Consider the following 27,793-nt stretch of genomic DNA (forward strand, 5'->3'; position numbering starts at 1 on the left):
TAACTCATATGTAGTGTCATTGCGTGGGGGTTACCGTGAAAGTCTCCCAGCATCGCTCCGATGGCGTCCTCTCCCTGAGCATGTGTTCACTTGACATTACTGGTAATTACTCTGAGTAGAGGCTCCTGTAGCAGCAGGGATCTCCCTAAAAGCAGGCTTAAAGGGTTAAATCTTCTCCTCCTCATCATCATCACTTCCAAGGATAGAGCCACGGCCTGTGCACAGAGGCCATCCTTCCTTAAGGTCCCCAGGGCCACCCACCATCCCCTCGTCTGACTGGCCACCCAGCTTGTCCCGACTCTCCTTGTCATACTCCTTCAGGCTGATATCCTCATCCTTGAGTAGCCTGTCCCCTGCTTTGCCTCCCTCTTTCTCAGCATCTCCAGACCCTTTTCCATCTGCCTTCTCTTCCTCCTGTTTTCCATCTGGTGAATCATCATGCTTCTCTGTGTGCAGCTCCTTCCTCCTCATCTGCATCCCCACAGCCTCCCCACCAGCCCCAGACACTCCCTTAGAGCTGCCATCATCCCCAGATGCTCAGCTTTCAGGACAATTCCTTCCTAACTTTTTTTCAACACCGTTTTCTTCTAGTTATTTTTTTTGGAGCCCTCTTCAAACTCCTTTTCAGAACAATCTTCAGATTCTCTTTCCAAGACATCTTCCTCTTCAGATTTTCAGGGTCAACTTCAGATTTTTTTCAAAGTCATTTTCTTCAGAGTCGTTTTTGAGGTACTCTTTCGAGACTGTTCTCGTCACTTTTTGGAACTGCCTTCTTCAGTTTCTTTAGGGACTGCATTCTTTAGCATCTTTTTCAGAAGCATCCTCAAAATCTCCCCATCTTCTCATTTTCCGAGTATCTCTCCATGTCTAGATTCTTTCCATGCCAGGTTAGTTGTGGCTTCTTGAGCATTCATCCTGGATGTGCTCGAGTGCTCTGGAAATGCCTTACTTTTTAGAAAGCCTCGCCTTTGGGAGCGAAGATGAGAGTTGAACACTAAAGGCCTCCACTGGCCTCAGGACACTGAAGAAAGACTGCCCTTCTTGCAGATGTTCCCCTCCCCGCTTGGGTCTTCTCAGCCTGGCCATCTGTAGTCCCACCCCATGTTTAAACAGGGATTTGATGGTCACCAAGCCACCTTCCATCAAAGGTTTGAGTACAGATAGCTTCCTCAAGACATCTGGATGTCTCTCCAAGAGAAGGAGCTTTCTGGCTGGCCCCAGCTTGAACAATCTCCAAGGTTTTCTCTGACCTTGATCAGCACAGTGGACCATCCTCAGAATCCACAGGGTGAAGCGTTGTGATGATGAGCACTCCCAGGTGGGCCTCCCACGAGCATTCCACCAGCCCCGCTGCCGTCATTCCGGAGCCAGCTCCTTCCTGTGGCGCTCACACCTCTTCCTTTCTGATGCCCTCTCATCTGCTTCCATTGAAGCTGAGCTACCTCAGTATGTGATTTCTAGCTTCTAATTTCATCTTCATCCAAAAGCCTTATTGCGCAATCCAGATTCCATCTTCAAGTAACTGTAATGCCATCTGCTTTAAGATTCCCTTGGTTTATCATCGTAAAACTTGAGCATAAGTTCTGTCTGAGGATCTCATAATCATGCCAAGTTAAGACAGAAGTTGTACAAAGGCCTCTGCTGTGATGTCAGCAGGCAGAGCAGTTGCATTTACATTTGTAGTTCTTTCTTCAACGTGAAACCTTTCTTTTTTCTCCTCCTACTGAGATCAGTGGGTTTGAGGCTATTTTCCACAGAGGTCTCTTAGCCTTGCTGGCACATCCCACACATTGGCCGCGGAGCCAGATGTGCCGGCACTGAGAAGCCATAATCAGCCTGATGCGCAGGGATAAAGTCTCCAGTGATCTCACACCAGCCGCCTTGCCCAGGTGTCAGCCTGCTGCTGCCCAAGAGATTGGCTTTCTCCACTAGGATTCTTGGCGTCTCTGTATAGTTCTCCATTCACAATTGCTCATATGCAAATTCCTCAGCCAAGTACACTTGACCTGTGAATGACGTGGGCTTGAACCACTTACATGTGGATTTTTTTTTTCATAAATATATTGGAAAAATTTTGAGGGATTTACAAAAATTTGCAGAAACTCACAGGTGACCCAAGTAGCCTGGAAACCCTGAACATTTTAAGAAAAATGTATTATTGTAAGAATACAGTAAATGCCTAGAGAAAATATGTATTAATGGACTTTATATGTTATGAGTAAGGCTTCCGGTCAACACTAGCTTATTAGTAGGTAACTCTGTGGGGTCAGGAGTTACACATAGACTTTCTGGGGGCATGCCCAGCACCTCTAGCCCTGCATTATTCAGCTGTACTTGCTGCCTTAGTTTCCCTGCCTAACCCAGAGCAGGCTCCACGCAAGCAAGAAGGGGCTGGTTTGCTCTGCCCTGCCTCAGTGCTGCAGTCAAGGCTTGAGGTCTGGTATCTGTTGTTTTCACTGCGTCTGGCTTTCTTTTGTGGCACTATTTCCCTATCAGACTCTGCCTCTGGGATCTCTCAAAGTTGCTGATCATTGTTTACTTGACTGTCTTCCAGGCACCTCCGATCCAACACCTCATCACCTGAGTTCGTCCCCCTACCCACAGCCACCTCACCACCCCTTATCTCAGTAAATGGCAGGAACATTCCTCCAATGTCAGGCCCTGAACCTAGGCCTCACCTGGACTGCCCACAATCAAGATTCATGCCTTGCTGATTCCACCTTCTCCCTTTGTTTCATTTGCCCGTTATTTCCATCCATAGTTCTACCATGCTCATCCAGGACACCGCCTTCTTTCGCCTAGATTATTGCAACAACCACCTAGATAATTTTCCCTTATGTGTGCCTGTCCCTTAAAACCCATTTTCTATAGATTGCTTAGAGCACTCTTTAAGTGTGCACACACACACGTACGCACACAAACACACACACCTCATGCCACTCTTGAGGCCTATTCGTCTTTACGGGGTTTCTCATGGCTCTTAGGAAATGTCCAGAATCCTTGAGCTGGTCTGTGAGGTACAGCATGTGACCCTGTCTCCTAAACAGACTTTCTGGCTACTCCGTGTCTACATTCCAGCCATACCAGACTTCTCACTTCTAGTCCTGGTGCAGGGGCAGCTCCTTCCAGCAGCAATGTTTGCCCCATTTCATCGCCCAAGCCACCTCCCATGTCACTTAAGGAAGCCGTCCACGACCCCTTGGATGGGTTGGATGTCCTGTCCTATGCCCTGTACTTCTGCCTTTAAAAAAAAATTCTCAGTGTGCAGCGCCTGGATGGTTCACTCAATTAAGTTCCCAAGTCTTGATTTCAGCTCCGGTCGTAATCTCAGGGTGGTAGGATCATGCCCCACATTCTCTCCCTCTGCCCGCCCCCGTCATGGGCATGCACGTGCTCACTCTCTTAAAAAACATCTCTGTGATACTGTGTTTACTTGAGAAACACTGGAGGACATTTTCATACACATTTCAAACACTGGAGCCATCTGATCAATGTTCATCTCCGTCACTAGACTGTTGGCTTCATGAAAGCAAGACTAGTCTAAGATATGTCAGTGTGGGGAGCCCCCACCCCAGGAGGAGTGAGGTCTGCTCCCTCCTGCATGCGGCCCAGGGTCCCAGGCTGGGTCACAGGCTGCAGTCTGGCTCTCAACAAGACAAGCTTCCCTGTGGCGAGTGTGCAGCCCTGTGCACACCAAGGGTGTGTGTGTGGGGGGGGTGCATGAACACGTGACTGTCTTCAGCGTGATATTTGCTTAGTCAGCACTCTCACTCCCTGGTTTCTCTTCTGCTCCTGTGCTTGCTAAAACTGGCCCCTGGCTTTTGATGGAGGTTGTAGTCTGGGGACCACAGGCAGCCCCAGGAGAAATGCCCCAGAGAGCTGTCTTCCTTATTTTTACTGATGCCTCTGGGATGCATTCAGGCATCATGAACTTGGCTCCTCCTCCCTCATGCCCAGCAGGCTGCTGCTGCCTCAAGCATGGCAGGTGGACAGGGAAGAGCATCTGCCTTTAGAGCCTCATCCTGCCATCTGCATGGGGTTGCTGGAGCCCAGAATCCCTCAATGCAGGAAGCAGATGCCACACTGCAGGGTCTCTGAAGTCACCAGCTCTAAATGTGGGAGCGGTAGATTCTCTCACCAGCAGGGGGATGCTGCCTCTTCCCACAAGGGGGTTAAAGGACGAGAAGTTCAAGGAGAAGACTCCTCGCTGTCTTCCCAGGTTCTGGAAGCCCAACTTCCCTGCAGAAACTTGGCCTCCCATGTGCCAAGGATCTTAATTGCGCCTTCCAACCAAAACTGTTAGCACTTCAAGGGCCAGGACCTTATTCTAGCTCTTTAGGTCCTAGAGCACTGAGCTCCCTCTGACATTGCCGAGTTGTTTTTGTTTTTGTTTTTGTTTTTGTTTTAATTTTTTTTAAAATTTTATTTATTTATTTGAGAGAGAGAGAGATCACAAGTAGGCACAGAGTCAGGCAGAGAGAGGGGGAAGCAGGCTCCCTGCCAAGCAGAGAGCCTGATGCGGGGCTCGATTCCAGGACCCTGAGATCATGACCTGAGCTGAAGACAGAGGCTTAACCCACTGAGCTACCCAGGCGCCCCCGTTGCTGAGTTTTAAAGCCTCATTGCTGAAAGACTTAAAATGAAAACACACTCAGCACCAGCAGGGAAGCAGGAATTGCTGATAAAAGAAGAAACAGGAAATGACCGCAGTCGCATCTAAGGCAAGACAACATTTTTCTTAAGATCGTGGGGCCTGATTGGGATTCGGGAAGTTAGTTCTCTTTGGTCTTGCAAAGGTAGGTCCCACACCTAGTTTGGGTGGAAGAAAGAAAGTTAACATTGCTCCATGTACAAAAAGTGTCAAGGTATTTGGAGTGGTTATGGCAGCTGGAGAGCATGGGAGAGGGAACTAGGCACAGGTCCCAAGAGGACCTTCCTGAAGCCCAGGAAAAGGGAGCAAGATAGGGGCAGAGGAGAGACACCTCGCATGCCCAAGCAGCTCTGGGGCAGGAAGGCAGAGGCGACTGGGCGGGGGGGGGGGGGGGTGCAGGCAGCAGCCAGTCTTCCCCATCCCCTTTGGGCTCTGAAAAGAGTCTGTTTGCCCTGAAAAGAGAGTGCTTCTCCAGGCAGTGATCGCCAGTGAGATCACTAGGATCACAACTGCACAAGGTCACTCTGCGGCGACACTGGTGGCTCTGTGCTGCCCAGAGTGCCCTGGCAGCAAGTAACAGGAGCTGGAAACACAGCCGGAGCTTTGGCCAGAAAATTCCACCACAGAAATGTATTCTAAGGAAATACACTGAGGGGAAACTTAATTATCTAAATTAAATGTTCGCTTTTTTAGCAATGCTAGTTATAGTAACAAGCAATAATCGCTAACATGTATTGAATACTTAATATATGCCAGTGGCTGATTACATTCTTTACAGGTATTATTAGGTCCTTTAATCCTTTAGATCCAAAGCATCTTTGTTGTCTCTACCTCACATCTGAGGAAACTGAGGCAGCGTTAGATGAAGACACTTGCCCGAGGGTCACAGCTATAGAGAAGCAGATGTGGGATTTGAACCCAGAGCCTCTGGTTCCTCTCTGGAGGATTGGGGTAATGATGAAGAATGCCATGGTCACCCACGGGGCTATTAGGATGGCAAGGGTCACAAACGGTCACCTTTGCCTGTCCCACATCAGTTTCTGTTTCTTCTGATGGCAACACCCTGATTTTCCTTTGGGAATCATGGCCTTTCACCAAGCCATGTGACCTTGATAGGGGTGACAGTCCCTCAGTACCCAGGAGTGGCACCTGACAGACCTGATCGGTCACGGTTCCACTGGGGAGACAAATCAAGCCAGGCAATGAGATTATGCTCAGGAATTCACTGATCTCCTGGGAGAGAGGACACTAGTCTTGCTTCTTGTAAATTGCTTCTTGTAAATCAGCCAAGTGCCAGGACTTAGAGAGCATTGACCTGCAGGAGAAACTGATAAGGAAGCTTGTCCTCGCTGCATAAAGAGACAACTTCCTAATGACATCCTTTGAACACCTGGAACCATCCTTGCCTGAAGCTGAAATTTCTTCAGTTCTTCAGTCATGCAAGGCAATGCATCGCCCCTTTTGCTTACATGGTTTTATTACAATTGGAATTAGTGCAATCCCAATGAATCCAACAAGCACAGTATCTCCATGAAAATATGAAACACTCCAGGGAAAAGGAAACACAAATTCATTTGGGAATCTGATTACAATGACATAAGAACATACATGGGCCATATAAGATTAGAATAATTTATACTAATATATCACATTCTTTTTCTCGCCAAATGGGTTACGTGTATAGTGCCTAATGAACAAAGGAGAAGATGGAGAATCTGCCACTGTGGAGACCTAAGGGAGACAGCAGAGGGCAGTACCAAGTCCTGAGTTCAGTCCCAGTTCTTCCAGTAATTGACAGAGTAGCCTTGAACAAGCTGATCAAACTGTTTGAGGCTCGGTTTCCCCATCTATGAAAAAGGGAGTCTGGCTTCCATAGTTACCCCACCTGATGCACAAAATTCCAATAAACTTTTAGTCCAGTCATACTATAATATTTTTTCCTGAGGTCCAGAAACAGTCTGAAACACTGTCTGGGATCCACAATGGTCCTGAGGCTGATCCCAACTCGGACTGGTATGTCTGATCTCTCTTTACCTCTGTTTCTTTCCATAAAGTGGGGTGGATGCTTTGAAATTAAATTCATGCAGTCATTTGTTTCATTAAAATGTATTAAGGATGAGGTTTATTAGGAATCTGATCATGTATCACTTGAATTCCTCTATCACTGTTGGAAGAACTGTATTTTGTCTGATTTCCCCTAGCATGAGCTGGCGGTATGAAAAATTTTATTATTATGTCCATTTTACAGATGAGACTTACAAAGTTGAAGTAACTTGACCAGGGTCCCACCACTGCAAGGGCAGAGCTGAGGCTCAAACCAAAGCAGCCTTTTTCAGACTTTGTGCTCAGAACCACTCATGTTAGGGAATTCTGCTCAGGGGGCCGGCATGGGGGGAAAGCAACACTGAACAGAGGCCATTTTTTAAAAAATGACCCTCAAAGACCCGTGAGGGGGTTCATAGTGGAAAAAGGAGAAGTCTGAACTGAGGCATCCCACTCAACAAAGACCTAATTTTGGGGGGGTTGAGGATTCTTTTGCCAAGTTTCTGGTTGAGGTTCAAAACCCGACCTAGACTTTCATTTCCTGCTCTGTGGCAGATAAGATTTCTGAAGAGCTCTCCTACAGCAAAACTTCTAGGAGCCAGAAAAATCACAACAGACACACTTTTTAAAAAATTAAATTCAATTAATTAATAAGTAATGTATTATTGGTTTCAGGGGTGCAGGTCTGTGATTCGTCAGTTTTATATAACACCCAGTGCTCATCATAACACATACCCTCCCCAATGTCCATCACCCAGTTACCCCCCCCCCAACAGCAACCTTCAGTTTTTTTTCCTAAGATTAGGGGTCTCTCATGGTTTGTCTGGTTTCATTTTTTCCTCTCTTCCCCTACGATCCTCTGCCTTGTTTCTTAAATTCCACATATCAGTGAGATCATAGGATATGTCTTTCTCTGATTGACTTGTTTCGCTTAGCAGAATACCCTCTTAGTTCCAACCACATCATTGCAAACGGCAAGATTTCATGTTTTGGTGGCTGAGTAATATTTCATTATATATATATACATATACATACACACACACCACATCTTCTTTATCCATCTGTTGATGGACATCTGGGCTCTTTCAGTAGTTTGGCTATTGTGGACATTGCTGCTATAAACATTTAGGTGCAGGTGTCCCTTCTTTTCACTGCATCTGTATCTTTGGGGTAAATACCCAGAGTACAAAATTGCTGGGTCATAGGGTAGCTCTATTTTCAACTTTTTGAGGAAACTCCATACTGTTTTCTAGAGTGGCTGCACCAGCTTGCATTCCCACCAACAGTGTAAGAGGGTTCCCTTTCTCTGAACCCTCGCCAAAATCTGTCATTTCCTGATTTGTTCATTTTAGCCATTCTGACTGGTGTGAGGTGGTATCTCATTGTGGTTTTGATTTGTATTTCCCTGATACTGAGTGATACAACAAACACACTTTTAAATGCATTACTGAGATTGTCAGAGACTAAGGAAAATGTTCAAATGTGTCCTTTCTCTCCCTACTACACTGACCAACCTTGCCCTATAGCAACAAAAAACCCAACTAGCTGCTGATAGCAGAATGATGAGCAAATGCAGAGGCTTATGCTTCCTCAGGGTCAAATGCTGATATTGATATTCTAGAAGGATCTAGAGACCAGATTTGGGTCCGTGCAACCTGGACAACTGAGCTGAGACCTTACATAAATGGGGTCACTTGTGAGAAGGTGAATAGAAGATGACATCTGCCTTCAACAGGAGACAGGAAGCTAACCTATCTATCTCCATCTCATCTCTGGGCAGAAGAAAACAACTCTCCAGTACTATAGGATTTGGGAATGGAATTTAGTCTACCCACACTTACCGAGTAGGGGAAAGCTATATAAAGTGGCCCAAAATGATGAGAACCCTCAATGCAGGAAGAAGTAAACATAAATTTGCCCTGGCGGAAAAAAAAAAAACAAATATCATCTCATGCCTGTCAGAATTCTCCCTGATTACAATCAGCCTAATATAAGCCCCTCCAAACTGCGAGACATAAGAGGAAACAAAACATCATGGCTGAGAACAAGCAGAAACACCAAGCAATCGATCTTATCGCCCATAGTTTCAAATGTCAGCATTATGAGATATATAATACAAAATAACAAAGTGTAAAATCTTTGTTTTTTTTTTTATTTTTAAAAGATTTTATTTATTTATTTGTCAGAGAGGGAGTGCACTCACAAGAAGGGGGAGCAGCAGGCAGAGAGAGAAGCAGGCTCCCTGCTGAGCAAGGATTCCCAAGACCCTAGGATCATGACCTGAGGTGAAGGCAGCCACTTAAACTACTGAGCCACCCAGGTGTCCAGTGCAAAATCTTTGAAGAAGTAAAAATTGAATCAAACCCTGAATGATATAGAAGAGTCATTCGAAAGTGACCAAATAGTTTTGAAAAGTCAGTGAAGAGGTTAAACAGATTAGATATAGATGAAGAAAGAATTAGTGAACTGAAAGATAGATGTGGACAAATAAGGAATGAAATGGAAAGGATGAAAGATAGACTCACTAGGCATAAAGAATAGAGTAAAAAGACCTCCTATATTTGTAATTGGGTTTCTTGAATGAGAAAATGGGGATGTGTCATAATTTCAAAATACACAATATCTGCTTATGTCCCAGAGTTTATGAAAGATATTAGTACCACTGATTTAGTAAATACCACATGTCTCAAACAAGCTAAATAAAAGAAAACCTATACACAGAATAACATCATGAAGCTGCTTAACACAAAAGAAAAATAAAAATAGATATATCACCTATAAAGGAATAACAACTGACAACTGATTTCTCAATAACAGCAACATAAACCAGAAAATGATGAAATCATATCATCAACACATTGCAAAAAAAGATAACTACAAATTGAAACCTCTATTTCAACTCTTAGAGTAAAATAAAGACATTTCACACACACACACACACACACACACACACACACACACTTTGCTGTGAACAGAGATTACTAAAAGGAATTTCCAAAAGTTGCATTTCTTTTAGAAGGGCAATGACTCCAGAAGGAAGGAAGGCCTGAAATGTAACGGGAAATGGGGAGCAACGAAAATGGTAAACTTTGGCCAATTAGACAAACAATGACTATATAAAACAATAACAATAACAATAACCATCCTGTCTGACTCATAGGGTTAAAAAGCATGCTCGACAAAAATAACAGAGAGAGAATGGAACCTAAATTAAAACAGCCGACTTTAGAAAATGTACTGTGTAAAACTGTGCATTTACACATTTTACTACCCATTAAAAAATAGTTAACTATAGGTACCCAATCAAGGTATATACATTTCATAATCAGAAGTTGAGGGAGTGGAAAAAAGGTCACAGAATATCACTCAACCTAAGTATAAAAACATGCCAAGTAAAAATTATTTGGGGACACATACTGAAGTGGTTGAATTTTAATGGAATATTCAGAAAAGTCATATGATGGGAAGGGACACACAGGTCTTTAAAGGTGTATTAGTGTTTGTTAAGTTAGATGGCAGGGGGGCACCTGGGTGGCTCAGTGGGTTAAGCCTCTGCCTTCAGCTCAGGTCATGGTTTTGGGGTCCTAGGATGGAGCCCCGCATGGGGCTCTCTGCTCAGCGGGGAACCTGCTTCCCCCACTCTCTGTCTGCCTCTCTGCCTGCTTGTGATCTCTGTCTGTCAAATAAATAAACCTTTAAAAAAAAAAAGTAGGTACTTGCTTATTCATTTTATTGTCCTTTAAGTCATATTTACATAACATTTACTTTTACATATGTAAAATTGTTTGTTTTTTAAAAAGTAATGATAATAAAGTAATCTAAGTCATTGTTGTAGGTGCCAGCTGCCGAGGTGGGAGGCTCTGCGCCGGGGACAGTGGCCGAGGGAATGTAAGCTGAGAGTGTTGCCCCTTAGGAGCCCACTGCGGGGAACCTGAGGGCCGTGAATGCTCTGAACCACCTAAGGCATGTCCGTCCCAGCGAACAAACGTCGGAGAGGCCCTGTATGTGGTCGGTAAACTCCGCAGTGACCCCAAAATGTCAGGGTCAGGAGCACCGGTGGTGGCGGAGGGAGACAACTTTCCAAGTCTTAAGGTTTGGAAGCAAAAATCCTGAGAAAACCCCTCAGGTTCTTGTGTAATTTAAGGGTAGTTGGAGGGGGCGGATTTTAACTAATAAAGGCATTTAGGGACCCACGGGTTAACTGGAAGAAAATGAAGGCTTCGTGGCCAAGCTGGTGCGGGCGGATGTCTCCAGCCAGGCGCGTTTGAGGTAGGGCGGGCTGGCTCTCTACAGCGCCATCGCGCGGGCTCGGGCCGCAGCTGCAGGACAGCCGACCTTTCTTGGTTCCTCCTTGGCTGGGGAGGGCCACGTCAGGAATGCGGGGTTAGGGCCAGAGGGTAATCCAGAGCTCTCAGAGGCTCCTCCTTTTTGCAGTATCCAAATTGCAGCCATAAAATCTTCTCCCCGGGGGAAAAAAATAAATAAATAAAGACAAATTCCTATTCTTGGGAGAATGGCCTGAAGCTGATAATTTTAGCATTATGTATATATTCCCTTTTTAGAGCCTGAACAAATCCTACAAAATCCTACAAAACAAATCCTACAAAATCCTACAAAAGGATCTATCATTTTAATTTTAAGTTGCTCTGGCTTGCACTTAAGCATTTGGATTTTGTTGTAACCCATCCCGTACAGAGGGCGCCTGCCATTTTTGCCTTCCAGAAGGTTGAAGAGTCTCACGGGGACTTCCGAAATGCTAGCGCTCTGTACCAGGGGTGGCGAGGGGCGGGACATAAGCAGAGCGTGTGAGCCATCACCAGTTTGGATTTCTCGTGGCTGCCTGTATCACCACCAAAAGCCGAATGGGTCTCGGGCTTGCTGAATCTTAGGTCAGTTCTTCGCACGGTGGGCCTGGAGAAGAAGACATAAAATCAGATTGATATTTATCAGGGTGTGGCCATGGCTGAAGGCAAAATGTCAGAGCCCCTGTCATTCAGCACAGAGCATGAACTATATTTATTTTCCCAAGAACAGGGTTAAAATCTCTCATCCCAAAATAACCAAAGCATAAGAGACTTTTAATAAAGTCTGCTTGTTTCATCCTGAAAAGACATGATTTATTCCACTCTATTTTCTAATTGTAAAATCCAGTGAAAGTGAATCTTGCAAATTACCACTTAAAACAATATAAAATGATCACACTTTTTAAGAAGTATAACTAAAAATCTTATTTCTTTGCTTTGAACATGGTAATGCACTTAAATACAATATTTGCTAATGGCTTTCTTCTTCCTTGAATCATGGCAAAGAAGAATTTTTTTTCCCCAAAAAGTTTTCTTTATTTTCTTCTTCAGATTTAGGTGAGAAAGTGCTCACCTGGGGAATTAATCACAGGGATGAAAGGTGCAGCCCAGGGAATAGAGAACATGGCATTGTAATAGCGAGGTGTGGTGATGTGGTCGCTACACTGTGGTGAGTATAGCATAACCTAGAGAGTTGGGGAATCACTATGCTGTACATCTGAAACTAACATAACATGGTGTGACAACTATACTTCAAAAAAAGTAGGAAAAAAGGCAAGTGCTCACCATCTATGCACACCAAGAAAGAACCCAGGTCTTTCAATGGAGCCTTGAAAAACTGTCCGTGGATAAACTCAAAAAGCAGGGCTATGTCATTACTGTTTCTGATCCCTGTTTAAAGGTTTCCTTTCTTTCTTCATAAGAAATCAACTATGACCATAATATTGAATGGCAAAATAAGGATCAGGGGGACGCCTGGGTGGCTCAGTCAGTTGGGCTGCTGCCTTCGGCTCAGGTCATGATCCCAGCATCCTGGAATCGAGTCCCGCATCGGGCTCTTTGCTCAGCGGGGAGCCTGCTTCTCTCTCCGCCTCTGCCTGCCCCTCTGCCTGCTTGTCCATTCTTTCTCTCTCTCTCTCTCTCTCTGACAAATAAATAAATAAATAAAATCTTAAAAAAAAATAATGACCAGGAATGGGGTTTGAGGAAAGGAACTAATGGTACCCCATTAACATGTCAAAGTTATAAGCAGACACCCACAGTCCAAGTACAGATAAATGAGTCTTTTGAGCCACTGCCCAAGAGATAATCAGATGAGCTTGCGAGCCTGAGAAAAGTTTTCAACATTCCTAGACTCTACCAGTCCCCCTTTGCCCCAAAGTTTGTATTGGTTTTTGCCTTTCTCAAAGATTCTTTCAATGTCTAGAGTAGATGTCTAAGTAGAATAAGTACACAAAATATTTTTTGACTATAAAATATTTGTTGACTACTACAACATTATCTGATATCACTAGCTAATAAGTCATAAGTTACCTAAAGCAATTACACTGGGAGGTTTCCTCATAAATAGGCTCTTATACACCATTGTTCTCCCCCTCTCTCTTTTCCACCCAAACAATACAGTAGGTTGAGAGAGAGACAGAGAGAGGGAAAGGTGGCAAATAAAGTTTCAAAACAATTATGACACCAGGACAGATGCTAATTTTTCTTCCCTCAAGAAAAATCAGTATTTGAAAAATTCTTTTTTTTAAAGACTTATTTATTTATTTCAGAAAGAGAGAATGAGCAGGGGGAGGGGCAAAGGGAGAGAGAGAGAGCGCGAATCTCAAGCTGACTCCGTGCTGAGCATGTGTCCAGAAGCAGGGCTCAATCTCACAACCCTAAGATCATGACCCGATCTGAAACCAAGAGTCAGCTGCTTAGACTGAGCCACCCAGATGCCCCAGTATTTGAAAACTTCGACATACACCATAGCTTGGCGGTTTTGATCTCTAACACTGTACAGATTTGCGTCTGAATCCCAGTTCTGCCACTAACTCTGTGGCATCAGGCAAGTCACCTATCTTCTCTGTGCCTCAGTTTCTTCATCTGGAAGACATAGATCACAGTGAGCTCATGGGGGTTATTGCCTGTGATTTCAAAAATGTTTTTATGCCAAATGCATTTAGTGCAGTATACTGCCTGACATGTAGTATGCTTGGGTTCAGGGTGGGTAACTCTGTTATTAACTTTGGAGTCCACGTGCGTGTTCACAGAATAAATCAACGCAGTCCTCCTTTTAGTCAGGATGACGCTCCAGCTCTCTGGTCTAGTTCTGTGGATGCTTCCCTGTAACATCCTGCGCCCTAGCCATCCTTGCTTTCCTCCCATTACTAGCACCTGGGCTTAGGTCCTTATCACCTGTCACCTGGAATACCCCTCCTGGGACAGACGCACAAGTCATTCATATCCAAGTGTTCCCAGCCTCTCTTCTGTAAAAGTCTCTCATCTTTATCCCCAGAGCTTTATACCAACTTCCGAGCAGAGCAGACCGACAGGTGAGTTCCCAGGCTTGTGAGGTGCAAAGAAAGGAAATGGGAAGAAGGAGAGAGGCCACAGGGGCTGAGGGTGGGAATGACCGGTTTTGGAGTATGAGAAGCTCTGCCGTGGAGTCAAAAATGACTCATACAGTGTCTGCAAAGCTCCAAAGGCTAACCTCAAAACTACAGATGCAAGTGTAAGCAAGACAGAATTCCTGCTCTCCGGGTGCTCGCCCTTAGGGAGTGCAGATTTCTGAAGAGGAAGAACTGCCAAGATGTGTTGCTATGCCCTTTAGCAATTTCTTGAAGCACAAGGAAAGACTGGAATTGCTTTTTATTGTTGTTTCTTAGAATATGAGACCCTCAGGTTTCATGAGGCTGGGCCATATGGTGCCCTGGTATTTTTTATCATTATATAGTCATCTCTGAAATGGTTGCCAGACCTCCCACCTTGCCCTTTTCTACATTGCTACCGAAGGATGGGTCTAAAACACAAATCTGAACATGCTCTAAGTTAACCTTCCAGCTTAAACACCTCCCATTGCTGCCCTTTGCTTCCAGAAGAGAGCACAAGACTTCATTGATACAGCCCTACCAATCCCTAGTCTGCTTTCTCGTCAAGGCTCCCTAGCCCTCCTGTGGCTGCCACAAACTCAGCCATAGCCCAGCCCTGACACACACAGACCTTACACTCCAGCAGAGAGCCCTCAACACAATCAAATGCTTTGCCCACGGCGATCTTATTTCTGCCATCTTTTGGGCTCTTCTCTCTGGAAATTCCTAGGTGTCCTTCAAAATTCCATTCAAAACATCCTGTCTGGGAAGTCTTCCTGACCCACCCTAAGTGGAGCTAATCTCTCCCCACTCCTAGACTTGCTGTACTATTTAAATAGATTTTTTATTGCCTGGGAGTTTGAATATTAACTCTGAGTGATTCTGGCTGAAATCTCTGTTTTCCAGGGTTGATTAGACCAATACAGCTGGCTGAACAGGTAGCTTTCCCCCTACATTGCTCCACATATTTTAGTTCCTTTTATCCATCTGTTCCCCCTAATACACTGTGCACCTCAGGAAAATGGGAACCCATGGTGCCCAGCACATACTAGAACGTACTAGCACATACCAGAACTCCAATGAATGAATGCATGTAGAATCAAAAAGAGGCAGGAATATCCTAACCCTGTCTGCTGGGGATGATCTCAAATTTGCATGAGCTGCCTGCTGAGCTCAAGAGTGAGAAGACCTAGGTGTCACATATTTCTCCCCAAGACTTCTCCTCAGCCCCAGGGTCTTTAAGTATGAGTTGAAGAAGATGGAGGCTATAAGAAGAGGTTTCTGGTCAGAGATAGGATAAAGGAGCAAGAGAAGATTCCGGAAGCCAGTCTGATGATATTTCAAGTTTGTTTTTTCTCCTATTTAATATTTAATATCACATAAGCCAGTTGTCTTCAGAATGCAGTGTAAGTGCCACACATAGTAAAGGGCATCAGGGAATGGCACTCACATCACACATCTGACTGCTGTAGCCAGAACCACAAGGAGCCCAAATGGTAAATCCCAAGGCTCCAGGCTAAATATGGCTTGAGGGCTCTTTATCCCCGGTGGTGGCTCCAGAAGTTCTCATGTCATCCCTGCTCCTTTCATGGGCTGGGCTGCCCACCAGCTTGGACTTGCCATGGCCAAGACGAGATGATCAAGGTCACTTAGGTTCACAACAAGCATTCCACCTAAGTCTGGGGTATTGAAGGAAAATCCTCATTGTCTTTGTTTACTCTGATGATTGTCACATGCTCTTTTTTTTGGTTTGGTTTTAACAGGTTCACAAATTGATCAGTGACCTGTGTCAATACTTTCCCAAAGTATTGATTCTAATCACATGTCTTGGCCAGTTCTGCGTGGTGAAGCCGCTAACTGCATAATGTGGGGTCCTCAAGCATTGTGCACCTACATCTGCAGAAGTTGACTGGGGCTCCCAAGACCATCTGGATCCACACGGACATAGGGTGAACCCCCTTCACCCGACCATATGATGCTCCCAAGTACTGCGGCGGCCCCGGGAGCAGGCAGGGACGCAGGCTGCGTATTTGCTTCCCTCTAGTGGCAGATCCTGGATTGAGCCTCGGGACTCTGTCCTCCACGGAATGAACCAGTGCTTTCCAGTTTCACTCCCAGACCATTCCCAGACACCCAGCCCAGAAGCTAAGCTCATTTTTTCCACTGAACACTGACCAGAACCATGGCTAAAGTTTATAGAATGCTTACTCAGTGTCGCACACTAGGCAACAGACTTTATAGAAGTGTGTCATTTAGTCCACACACAACAAGTAGGTACCATTTAGTAGCAGTCCTGTAGAAGATGGTGTGGGGAGGAGAGCCATGCTGGAGAGAAAGGAAACGGCTCAGCTAATGAGTTTTGGAGCTCGGATCACACCCCAGGTCCTCTACCAAAGAGTGCAGGCTCTTAAACTCTGTGCATATTGCGTCCCGCAATGCCCACGAACTTAGCTACATTCAGATCCACGGCTCCCACCTGCATGGCCCACTCCCAGTACCGAAGCTGTAGGCTGGGCAGTGTGAATGTAGGCCATCTGTGGGCATACGAAAACGTCTCATGCAAGTATACAAACCCAGTATAGGAATATAACTTTAGCATGGGTTGAAACCATAAGGCTTTAGAACCTTACTCAGGTCAAATCCAGGATGGCTAGCAACATATTATTCCAGACCTGGAAAAGGGAAAGACTGTTTCCCTCTGTCTGTCATGGGCTCTCCCTTGGCAGGACCCTTGTGCCTGAGGAGAGAACAGACTCCACAGGGCCAGTGCCCGACACAGCTACCAACTGTCTTCCTTGAACATCCCCTTCCTTTGCTAGAGGATCGCATTACTACAACCACACCAGACACAGCCCCCATAGGACAGGAGGACGGAAACAGCCCAGTTTATGTCAAACCTGTCTGATCTGCTTGATGAAAGAGGATGGCTGGATTGATTCTGAGTCATTATCAGTTCATGTTTAGATAGAATAAAGATGAGCTGTGTACAGGGTCTCTCGCCAAACCCAAGTGTTCATTTCTGTTTGGCTAACTGCGTCTCTTTGGTGTTGCCATGGCCGGGGCCCTCAGTGCTGGCTCGGTGTGCCACCTGTCCTCAAGGGCTGGTTGGACGGGATGCGTGTGAAAGATTTTCTTTCAAGTCACCAAAATGCTGTGAATCTGGCTTCCTTCAGGTTTGTGCTCAGTAATACTTGGGTTAAAAGTTCCGTAAAACCTTAGATTATGTTCATAAAGTTTTCTTTTTTTTTTAATCCCATCAAGTTCAACCTCCAATCTATTAGCTATGTTTATTTTTTATTCCATAAACGTTTTTCAAGCAATTATGTGCAGTGCTGTACCTTAAGTGCCTACAGATGGGGACAGCATAGGCCACATTCTAAGTGGATTGTTAAACTACGGGGGGCACATACTCGTACACAAATACCTATGACATGTGGCAGGGAATGTCATATCTGTCTCTATGCCTGGAGGACAGTGATTTGGATTTGCCCCCAGCGATGTTATCAACACTTCGTGTTGGATGTCACTTTTGCTCTTCACCCAATTGTTAACCTCTTCCCAGAATAAATTAGCCCTCTGTTTTTTCACTACCAAAGGAGCTGCGACGTCCACCCTAGTGGGACCCGGGGGGAGACTAGCATTGCTTCCTGTGATCCCCGCAGGGATTTAAGCCGGGATTCCCTGGTACAGCAGTGCCTCACTGCATCCCACCCTCCTCCACCTCCTGCCCCACCCCTGAGCAAAGCAGCAGCCACTGGGTCCTTAATGATCAATCATTAGTTATTAAGAACTGATTGCGAACAGAGAGATAAAGCCAGGCTTGGGGGATGATGGGCTGTCCTGCCCTAACTGTTCCCTCTCTGAGTGTGTGAAAAAGCTTGATGTTGGCTGACCGTGCTTTCTCACAAGGCCCCCCGAGGGCTGACTCATTGAACCCTTCTGGATGGAGTCGAAGGCAAACCTTCCGCACGGGGCTTCTGCCATGTGGCTGAGCTTACAATGCAGCTGGTGGGCACCAATTCCCATGTCTCAGGGTGTCCAAAGCAAAATGCGCGCACCCGAGAACTGCTTTCATGAAGGATGGTCTTACAGAACACAGGGCAGAAGAGAGGTGGGTTAGAGGTGGGTTAATGGTTCTAGGACGGAGGCTCCTGCAGAGTGAGGGGCTTTGGGCTTTTCACTGCAGGAACTGGCTTCTCTCCTTACTGATTCTGACACCAGGATTTGTCCCTGTCCCATCAGAAATCAAAATTGCCTTACTTACAGGAAAGTTGCCTTACAGAAATTAAAACTGCTTACTTGCTTACTTACAAAATTGCTTACGTTACTTACAGAAATCAAAATTGCCTCACTTACAGGTGCCTGACTTACAGGAAAAGTTGTATATCCAGTGTGTTCTGCCCTTACACTGACGGGGACTTTGGTTTTATCTAACTGCCATTTAACCCTTCTGGAAAGGCTTCGGGGTGTTTGGTTCTCAGAGGAATTGTGAGGGATGGCTTCTAACCAGTTCTTTTTTCTTTTCTTCGCTTTCCTTTTTCTTTTCTTTTCTTCCTTCTTTCTTTCTCAGATTTTATTTATTTACTTACTTACTTATTTTAGAGAGAGAGAGAGAGCGTGCAAGCAGGCAGAGGAGCAGAGGGAGAGAGAGAATCTCAAGCCGACTCCTCACTGAGCACAGAACCTGACACGGGGCTCGATCTCAAGACCCTGAGATCATGACCTGAGCCAAAACCAAGAGTCAAACGCTTCAACGACCGAGCCCCTCAGGTGCTCCCAGTTATTTTCGGACTGACTTCAGCACTGTGTGCTACACTTCCATGGAGCTGAGGTCCTCTCCCCTCAGAGGAGTGTTGCTCCTGAGGCTGCATCAGACAAAGGAAGGCAAACAGCAAGTGCACTGGGGGCCCAGAGGCTAGCAGGCTGGGCGAAGGAAGAGCTCGCCCACTGACCGCCTCCTTCGTACTCCGGAAAATAACATGCAGCCCACTCATGCCACTGAGGAGTGGTCAGATGTGACTGTACTTAAATAAAACTAACAGAAAAGTTGGCCGAGTAGACTTAACGTGTACACCATTAAGTTATTGCCTCTTGGCCCCAAATGCCACCTCTAATATTTGCTGCAAGATGAGCATAATTCCCTTCAGCATTTCTCCTCCTGAGCAAGCACGATGTTAAGTTTCCTTGGTGGAGGGCCCTGGGAGGACAGGCCAGCACAGAGGAAGAGGTTCTGGGGCGCTTTATCGTGAGGGCCAGCGTCTGTGGTGTGACGTCACGACCCCCAGTGGAGGGACCCAGCCACAGAGCAGACACACTGCCAACTTGCAGCCTGGGCCGGGCAGACCCCAGGCGCAGTCCCTCTGCAGGGAAAGCCGGGCCCCCTTTTGCAGATACCACCTATTGTCTGCACCCCCAGGGTGGCCTACTGGTCTCCCAGCAACTCCAGTTCAGCTCCAGCGGGAGCAAAGCATTGAATTTATTTGCCACATGGGGGCTGAGCCACAGTCTCCCCAACAGGTCTGAACCCAAGCACTGTCTGCCTCTCTGTGGTGGTTTCTCTCAGCCCAAAGGAACCTTACAGAGTTGTCTTGGATCTAACGTTCACTCTTTTATCATTGTTCACAATTCTTTACATCAAGCTCCTGTTTCCCCAACTGTGTGCTATCTCCTGAATAGACCTAGATGCTACATTTAATAATGTGCATAAAGGTTTCCTAATAAGTAAGTCACCCAAACAGTACTAAAATTCTTTCAAGAATTAGTATGTTTAATATCTTACAAAATAAAATCTTTCTAAGTTTTCAAAAGCTACTCTGAAGATACCTGGATTCAAATCCCTGGGATACAGTCTGTGCTTTCATGGAAACTATTCTCTACTTATAATTATTTAATAAATTTAATTATTTAATTATTAGTTATTTAATCATGGAGCTGAATTTTCCGCTTCTTCCTTTTTCTTTTTTTGAAATCATACCAAGTATATTTTCCCACCACAACAGAACCAAAAGTAAGGATCAACAATAAAACAAAGCTGGAAAATCTACAATGTATATACTTAATGTGTAAATATTAAACAATAAACCCCTGCACAAGCAATAGCCCAAATAAGAAATCAAACAGTACCAAATGTGTCTCAGAACATGAGAAAAGAAAGCACAGTATTCCAAAACCTGTGGGAGGCAGCAAAAGCAGATATTATAATGAAACTTATGCTATAAATGCTTGTATTAAGAAAAAAAGTTCAAATAAACAACATGACACCACAAGGAACTGGAAAAAGGAGAAACTTAGCTGAAATTTAGTGGAGGAAGAAAATAACAGAAATAAATAAAATCGAGACCAGAATAAATAATGACATAACACTGAAAGTAGTGACTAGTTTTTCATCCCAAATAAACAAAACTGGCAATGCTTTAACTAAACTAAGAAAAAAAAGAGAGAAGACTCAAAACCAAATTGAGACATGAATTCTCCAAAACCACCTGTGCAGTAGATGATGACAAATGTATTTGATATTATTTTATGTCCAAATAAAATTGTCTTTGATATTAAAGTGCTATCTTCTACATTTAAAAAAAAAAACAACAAATTGAGAAATGGAAAACAATACAAAAGATATCACAGAAATACATAGTATGATAACATTATTATAAACAATTATATACTAACAATTCAGATAACTTAGAAAAAAAAAACAGGTAATTCCCAAAAACACACAAGTTACCAAGTTTAAATCATGGATCTTGATTCCAGGAAGCAGGAAATCTTCTTAAGCCAATAACAAACAATTCAATAACTGAGTTGAATTAGGAATCAAAAATCTCCCTGCACAGAAAAGCCCAAGACTGCACGGTTTCATTGGTGAATTCTACCACACTGAAGAAAATAATTAACGATAATCTACATCAAAATCAAAATCATACAAATAAGGGATTAGAGGGAACATATTCAGAATTATTCCATGAGGCCAGTACTACCCTGATACCAAAGCAGAATGAAAACAATACAAGAACAAAAACAAAAATGTCCAGTTTGTGTGTGCTACTCTGACTTTCTTTTGACATCTATTTGCATGATAGATGTTTCTCCACCCCTTCACTTTCTTTTTTTTTTTTTTTAAGATTTTATTTATTTATTTGACAGACAGATCACAAGTAGGCAGAGAAGCAGGCAGAGAGAGAGGAGGAAGCAGGCTCCCTGCCGAGCAGAGAGCCCCATGCGGGGCTCGATCCCAGGACTCTGAGATCATGACCTGAGCTGAAGGCAGAGGCCTCAACCCACTGAGCCCCACCCCTTCACTTTCAATCTGCCAGTGTCTTTAGGTCGGAAATGAGTCTTTTGTAGGCATATTTTCTTCTATTACTAATTTTTTCTTTCAGGAAGTAATGGGACAATTTATGAAGAAATTATTCATTACATTCAATACTTTAACTTCATTCTTGAGAATTTATCCTAAGAAATTATTTTAAAAATCACTAAATTATAGATTTTTTAAAATGAAAAGAATTATAAATATAAGTTTGATGAAGCAAGTTACATTGTATCACTTTGATGTAACATTATATACTTAAAAGAAAAATTATGTGTTCTTATGCATAACTTATAAAACCTGGTCATGGAAAGTGTTGCACAGAAACAGAAATAAGTAAACAGGGACTACATAATTGTCAAGTGCTGTGCAGGTTCTAGGATTTTACCCTACTTACAAGCTAACAAGTTAGTCTTTTACATCCTATTTCACAGATGCGGACAGAAGACATGAGACTTCTGGGTCAGAGACAAAGGACTTCATTCATTACTCACAGCGAAAGTGGCAGGTAGCGCTTACCATGTTCTTTTGTGTTGGTTCCTCATGCCATCCAAATCCCATGAAGGCAATGCAAAAAGCCCTTCATGGATGCCTTCACAACCAGAGGATTGCAATTCTCTGGAGAGGAACATGGAGCTTGGGAGATTCCCCAGTTTTTCAAAAAGCAGAAACAAGCTTGTTCTTTCCTGGGGAGGGATGTTAACTCATCTACTGAGGCTGCCCACTGCAAGTATAACCCTGAGAAATAGCCCAGGCAAAGAGTATTCAAGCATTCTTGGCATACTTGGCAGGAACCTGCAGGGAGCTCAGCACCCTTGCTGGATTGCCTTTCCCAGTCTCATGCGTAAGGCATGAAGACTGAAAAAGGCATGAAAAAATAAGTATAATTTTGTTAGTGTGGCAATATTTTCTTTAGGATTGTTCTGTGCTCTTGTCATATATATATATATATTCAGATACAAGCACGGGGCAGAAAACACAGTCCGATATCAGTTTTCAGAAAACTAAGAAAGAGAATTCTCCACTCTTCCTGCTGCTACCATCTCTGTTTCTTCCCTTTGTCAGAGAGGTCTCCCAAATTCTCCCTGTCCTTCGGAGAGGGATATTAGGCGTCACTCATCTGTGAATTATGATCATTTGTGTCTTCATTTTTAATTCTTGTACCATTTTTGCCTTTTTTTGGTATTTATTTTTATTATTTATTATTTATTTTATTTTGCCTTTTTTTGTATTTTTTGTATTTATTTTTGTATTTTTATTACTGTACTCCTGTACAGTAGATAGGTACCCTTATCTTGTTACTGATTTTAATGTGAAAGCTTTTAAGGATTCACTTTAGTATGATCAATAGTTGTTGAATTTATCAAATATTTGTATGCATATATTGAGATAATCATGTTTTTAATCTTTATCTGTTGATGTGGTAGATTTTAGTGATTGTTTTCCTAATTTGAAACTAACCTTGCATTCCTGGGAAGCTTACTTTGACCATTATGTATTATCTTTCTTATATCTTGATGGATTCTGTTTGCTACTAGTTGGTTTTAAAGTTTACCTTTATGTTGATGAGTTAGATTAGCTTCTCATTTTCTTTCTCTTACTGTGTGTGCCAGATTTTAATATAAGCTTAATCTCAAAAAAGTGAGTTGGGGAGTGTATTAACTTGATTAAGAATGAAATAATTTGCTCCTTGAATGAGATAATTTGCTTGATAAAACTCTCTAGTGAAACAATCTGGACATGAAATTCAGTTTGGTTTTGTGGTTCTGGATTAGATAAAATAAGTACAATCCACCCCATCTCTCCCACGGAATGTAGTATAAATCCTGGAAACATGCTTAAAGCAACAACTTCAGGAGTCTAAAAAGTAAATAGTAGCAGGTGGGATGGGAAAGACCAGAATTCATTGTACTACCAACATGTATGATTTTGCCCTCTTCTCTCCCCTACAGTATCCCTCAGCCTGAACTCAATACAGCCCAATATTCTGAAGTAAGCATAAGTTGAAGACAGAAATCTCCAGGAGATGCTCTCTAGTTCTGACTTGACTGGAAGGAATGGGAATTGTTAATGTTCAGGGAAAGTGGGAAATGCCCCATTTTTTTCTTCTTCTTTTTTTTTTCTCTGACAACCCAGCCTGCAAGCAATCCTGAAATGGCAACAAATGAAGCCTGCAACTGCCAAAACCCCAAAGAAATAAAACATCCCTGTCCAAGCAGTGACACTATGGTCCCAAGAAATTGGGCCCCAATTCTGTTGCTTTCTTTTTTTCTCTGTTCTGTTTCCTGGCTCCAGACAGGGGTACACTTGGAGAAGCATGTGGCATAATGGGGCAATTAAAGCCCCAGCTTCCTGTCTGCAGACTAGAAATGGAAGTGTCATAGAAACAGAAAGTACTGGGGAGATCCTGGAGAGGGAGAGGGAAGCACAGGGAAACCATGTCTTAATGTTGTGTTTGAACTCCTAAGCTCACCTTCAAGTGGCAGATGTGTGGATCTGATCTCAATCAGCATACTAAATGCTTTGGGAACTGAACTAAGACAGACTACTGCTCAGATCACAGACTAGACCCTGGATGGCATACACATGAAACAGATCCAAACAGCATGGCAAAGGACTTGAGAACTGAAGCGACACAGGAACCACAGCCCACTAAAAGCATGTTGAAACTAGTGGCCTGAACCTAACTGTGTTGATTATCTGCTAAAACAAAAGTAATAACATTCTTTGTGAAATTGAGATAAGACCCAGAGTTTCATAGCATAATCTTCAAAGTTGCTGGAACATAATCCAAAATTAGTTGGTGTTCAAAGAACCCAAAAAGTCTCAACTTGCATGAGAAAAGAAAATCAAATGATGCTACATCAAGATGAGATGTCAGGATGAATTGACAAAGATTTTACAGAAGCTGGTATAAAACTGTTCCAGTGATCAATCACAGACACTCTAGAAACCAATAGAAAAGTAAAAAGTCTTAATAAATAAATGGAAGATATAAAAAAGAAACAAATGGGTATTTTAGAACTGAAAAATACAATAACCAAAATACTATCTCAGTAGCAGACTGGAAAGACAAGGAGAAAAGTCAATGACTTTGAAGGGAGATCAATAGAAAGTATCCAGTCTGAATAACAAAGAAAAAAATGATTTAAAAAATGACCATAGCCTCAGGGACACAACCTGTGGCACAATAACAAAAGGTCTAAGATCGGTGTCATTAGAGTCCAAGAAGAAGAGGAGAATGAGTACACTGCTAAAAAGCATCTGAAGAAAAATTGACTAAAAACTTCCCCAATTTAATGTGAAAGATACAATGCAACTAATTCAAATCTGAACAGCATAGACTGCAATTCATACTCCCATAAATCATGATGAAACTATTGAAAACTAAAAACAGACAAAAAGCCCAAAACCCAAAAACCAAAAAACAAACAAACAAAAAAACTCTTGAAAGCAGCCACAGAAAAAATGTATTACCTTAGGGGAACAACATTTCAAATGACTGTGGATTTCTCACCAGAAACCCTTTATCTTACTAATAGAACTAGAGACTGAAAATCAGCAAGGAGATTAAATAACTGAAAAAATATCATCGATCAATTGGATCTAATCTACACATATAACACCCCCTCCAACAACATCAGAATATACATTCCTTTCACGTATATATGGGACATTAACTAAAATAGACCATATCCTGAGTCATAAGAAGGTTGAAATAAATCATAGCAAATATAATTTCTAGATATAATGGAATTAAACTAGAAATTAATAGAGGAAAGATTAAAAAAATCCCTACACACTTGGAAATTAAGCAACATACTTATAAATGATCCTTTGGTCAAGGAAGAAGTTTTGAGAGAAATTAGAAACGATTTTGAATTGGGTGATAATGAAAATCCTACATATTAAAATGTGAGATGCAGCTAAAAAAGTGCTTAGAAGGAAATTTTTAGCATTCAATTCTTATATTAAACATAAATAAAAGTCTTGAATCAATAATCTAAGCTTCCATTTTAAGAAATAAAAAAAGAAGAGCAAAATACACCCAACAGAGCAGAAGGAAGGAAATAATAAAAATAGGAGTAGAAACCTATGAAACCAAAAACAGAAAACAATGAAAAAAAAAAATCACTTAAACTCAAAGCTGGTCCTCTGAAATGTCAATAAAATTGATAATTCTTAGACTGATGAAGCAGAAAAGTAGAAGACAAATTATTGAGGTTAACTACAAACCTGTAGACATTAAAAACTAATAAGCCAATAACATAAGCATCTCTATGCACATAAACTTTAGATGAAATGGACCAATTCTTTGAAAATGCAAACTACTAAATTGTGCCCAAAATGAAATAGATAATTTGAATAAAATTGAATTTATAGTTAAAAGCCTTCTGGAAAAGAAATCTCTAGGCCCATGTGGTTTTACTAATAAGTGCTTCAAAACATCTATATGATAAAAAATATCAATTCTACACAATCCCTTCCAGAAAATAGAAAAGGAAGCACTTCCCACTTTATGAAGCTAGTGCTATTATGATAGCAAAAACAAAGACAGTATAAAAAAAGAAAATCTTAAGCCACTATATCTATAGACCATGATACCACATGTTTTTTTAAAATCCTCAACAAGAAATTAACAAGTCATAGAATAAAAAAGACAAGAAAGAACAAGTGTTCCAAGGGTGTGGAGATAAAGGAAACTTCACCTCCTGCTGGTGGGAATGTAAATTGGTGCAGCCACTGTGGGAAACAGTATGGAGGTTCCTCAAAAACTTAAAAATAGAAATACCATATGATTCCCAGTAATTTTCTGCTACTAGGTAGTTAGCCAGAGAAAACAAAAATACTTCAGGCTCCTGGGTGGCACAGTCAGTTGAGTGCTCAACTCTTGATTTTGGCTCAGGCCATGATCTCAGGGTTGTGAGATCAAGTCCTGTGTCAGGCTCTGCCCTGAGTATGGGGCCTGCTTAAGAATCTCTCTCTCTCTCTGCCCCTCCCCTGATTGTGCTCTCTCTCTGTCTAAAAAAGAAAAAAGAAAGAGAAAACAAAAACACTAATTTGAAAAATTATATGCTCCCCTATGTTTATTGCAGTATTATATATGACAGCCAAGATATGAAAGCAATCTAAGTGTTCATCCATAGATAAATGGATAAAGAAGATGTGGTATTAGATAGAGATAGATAGAGCTATAATGGAATATTACTCAGCCAGAAAAAAGAAAAAGATCATGTCATTTGTGACAACTCTCTAGGTCAATGGATGGCCTAGAGAGTACTATGCTAAGTGAAATGTCAGAAGGAGAAAGACAAATACCATATGATTTCACTTTTATGTGGAATCTAAATGGGTGAAGAGGAGTGGGAAGTATAGGTTTCCACTTATAGAATGAATAAGTCATGGGGATGAAAGGTATAGCACAGGGAATGCAGTCAATGGTACTGTAAGAGTTGTACACATGAAACTAATGTAATATTGTGTGTCAGCTATAATTCAATTTTAAAAAATCAAAATATTAGCAACTCAGAAACAGTAAGTATAAATAACATGACAAAGTGGGATTTTTCCTGGGCATGCAAGTGTGGTTTAACATTTGAAAATCAATGAATGTAATCCAGTATGAAGAAAAACACATGATCACTATGTATTGATACAGAGAAGTATTTGACAAAATTTAATGTCTATTCACCAAAATAAATACATAAATAAATAAACAAATAAAAACATAAACCTCTCAGCAAGCTTGGAATAGAAAGAAATTGTTTTAATCTGATAAAGAGTATCTGGAAACCTCTAACTAGCATTATACTTTCCCCATAAAATCAGGAATGAGGCAAGGATATCCACTCTCACCACTCCTATTCAACATCATATTGGAAGACCTAGTCAGTGCAAGAAGACAGGAAAAAAAAAAGCTATACACATGGGAAAGGAAGAAATAAAACTGTCCCTATTTACAGGTTATATGATTATCTAAATAAAATATTTCAAAGATTCTGCCAGAAACATCCTCTAAAACTAATAAAAGTTTGGCAAAGTCACAAGATCAACAAGCAAAGACAAATTGTATTTTTATATACTAGCAATGTACAATTGTAAACCAAAATTAAAATAAAACTTGTGATAGGTATAAAAATGGAGTAATCTTACAAAACATGTATACAATATCTGTTGCAAACTATGAATGGCTGGTAAAAAATTAAAATAGTTCTAAATATATAGAGAAACACACCACATTCATGAATAAGGAGAATCAATATTGTAAGGAGATCAGTTCTTCCCAAATTCATACATAAGCTTGGTATAATTCCAATCAAAATCTCCAAAAAATTTTGGTAAATATAGACAAGTCAATTCTAAAATTTCTAGAGAAAAGCAAAGTAGCTAGAATAGTTAAAACTTTTGAACAAAT

The 27,793-nt window shown here is 42.3% G+C and overlaps 1 long non-coding RNA gene across 1 annotated transcript in view; it reads right to left on the minus strand.

Moving 5' to 3' along the window:
• Positions 1 to 10,604: 10,604 nt before the first annotated feature.
• The window catches only part of LOC116869887, a 42,004-nt gene continuing 24,815 nt past the window's right edge, over positions 10,605 to 27,793 (minus strand). The window contains exon 4 of the long non-coding RNA XR_004383129.1: positions 10,605 to 11,154. This is a non-coding gene — a long non-coding RNA (uncharacterized LOC116869887). The remainder of the gene's footprint in view (positions 11,155 to 27,793) is intronic.

Source organism: Lontra canadensis, unplaced genomic scaffold (assembly GCF_010015895.1).
Source record: "Lontra canadensis isolate GAN:19392208 unplaced genomic scaffold, GSC_riverotter_1.0 scaffold21, whole genome shotgun sequence".
Lineage (NCBI taxonomy): Eukaryota > Metazoa > Chordata > Mammalia > Carnivora > Mustelidae > Lontra > Lontra canadensis.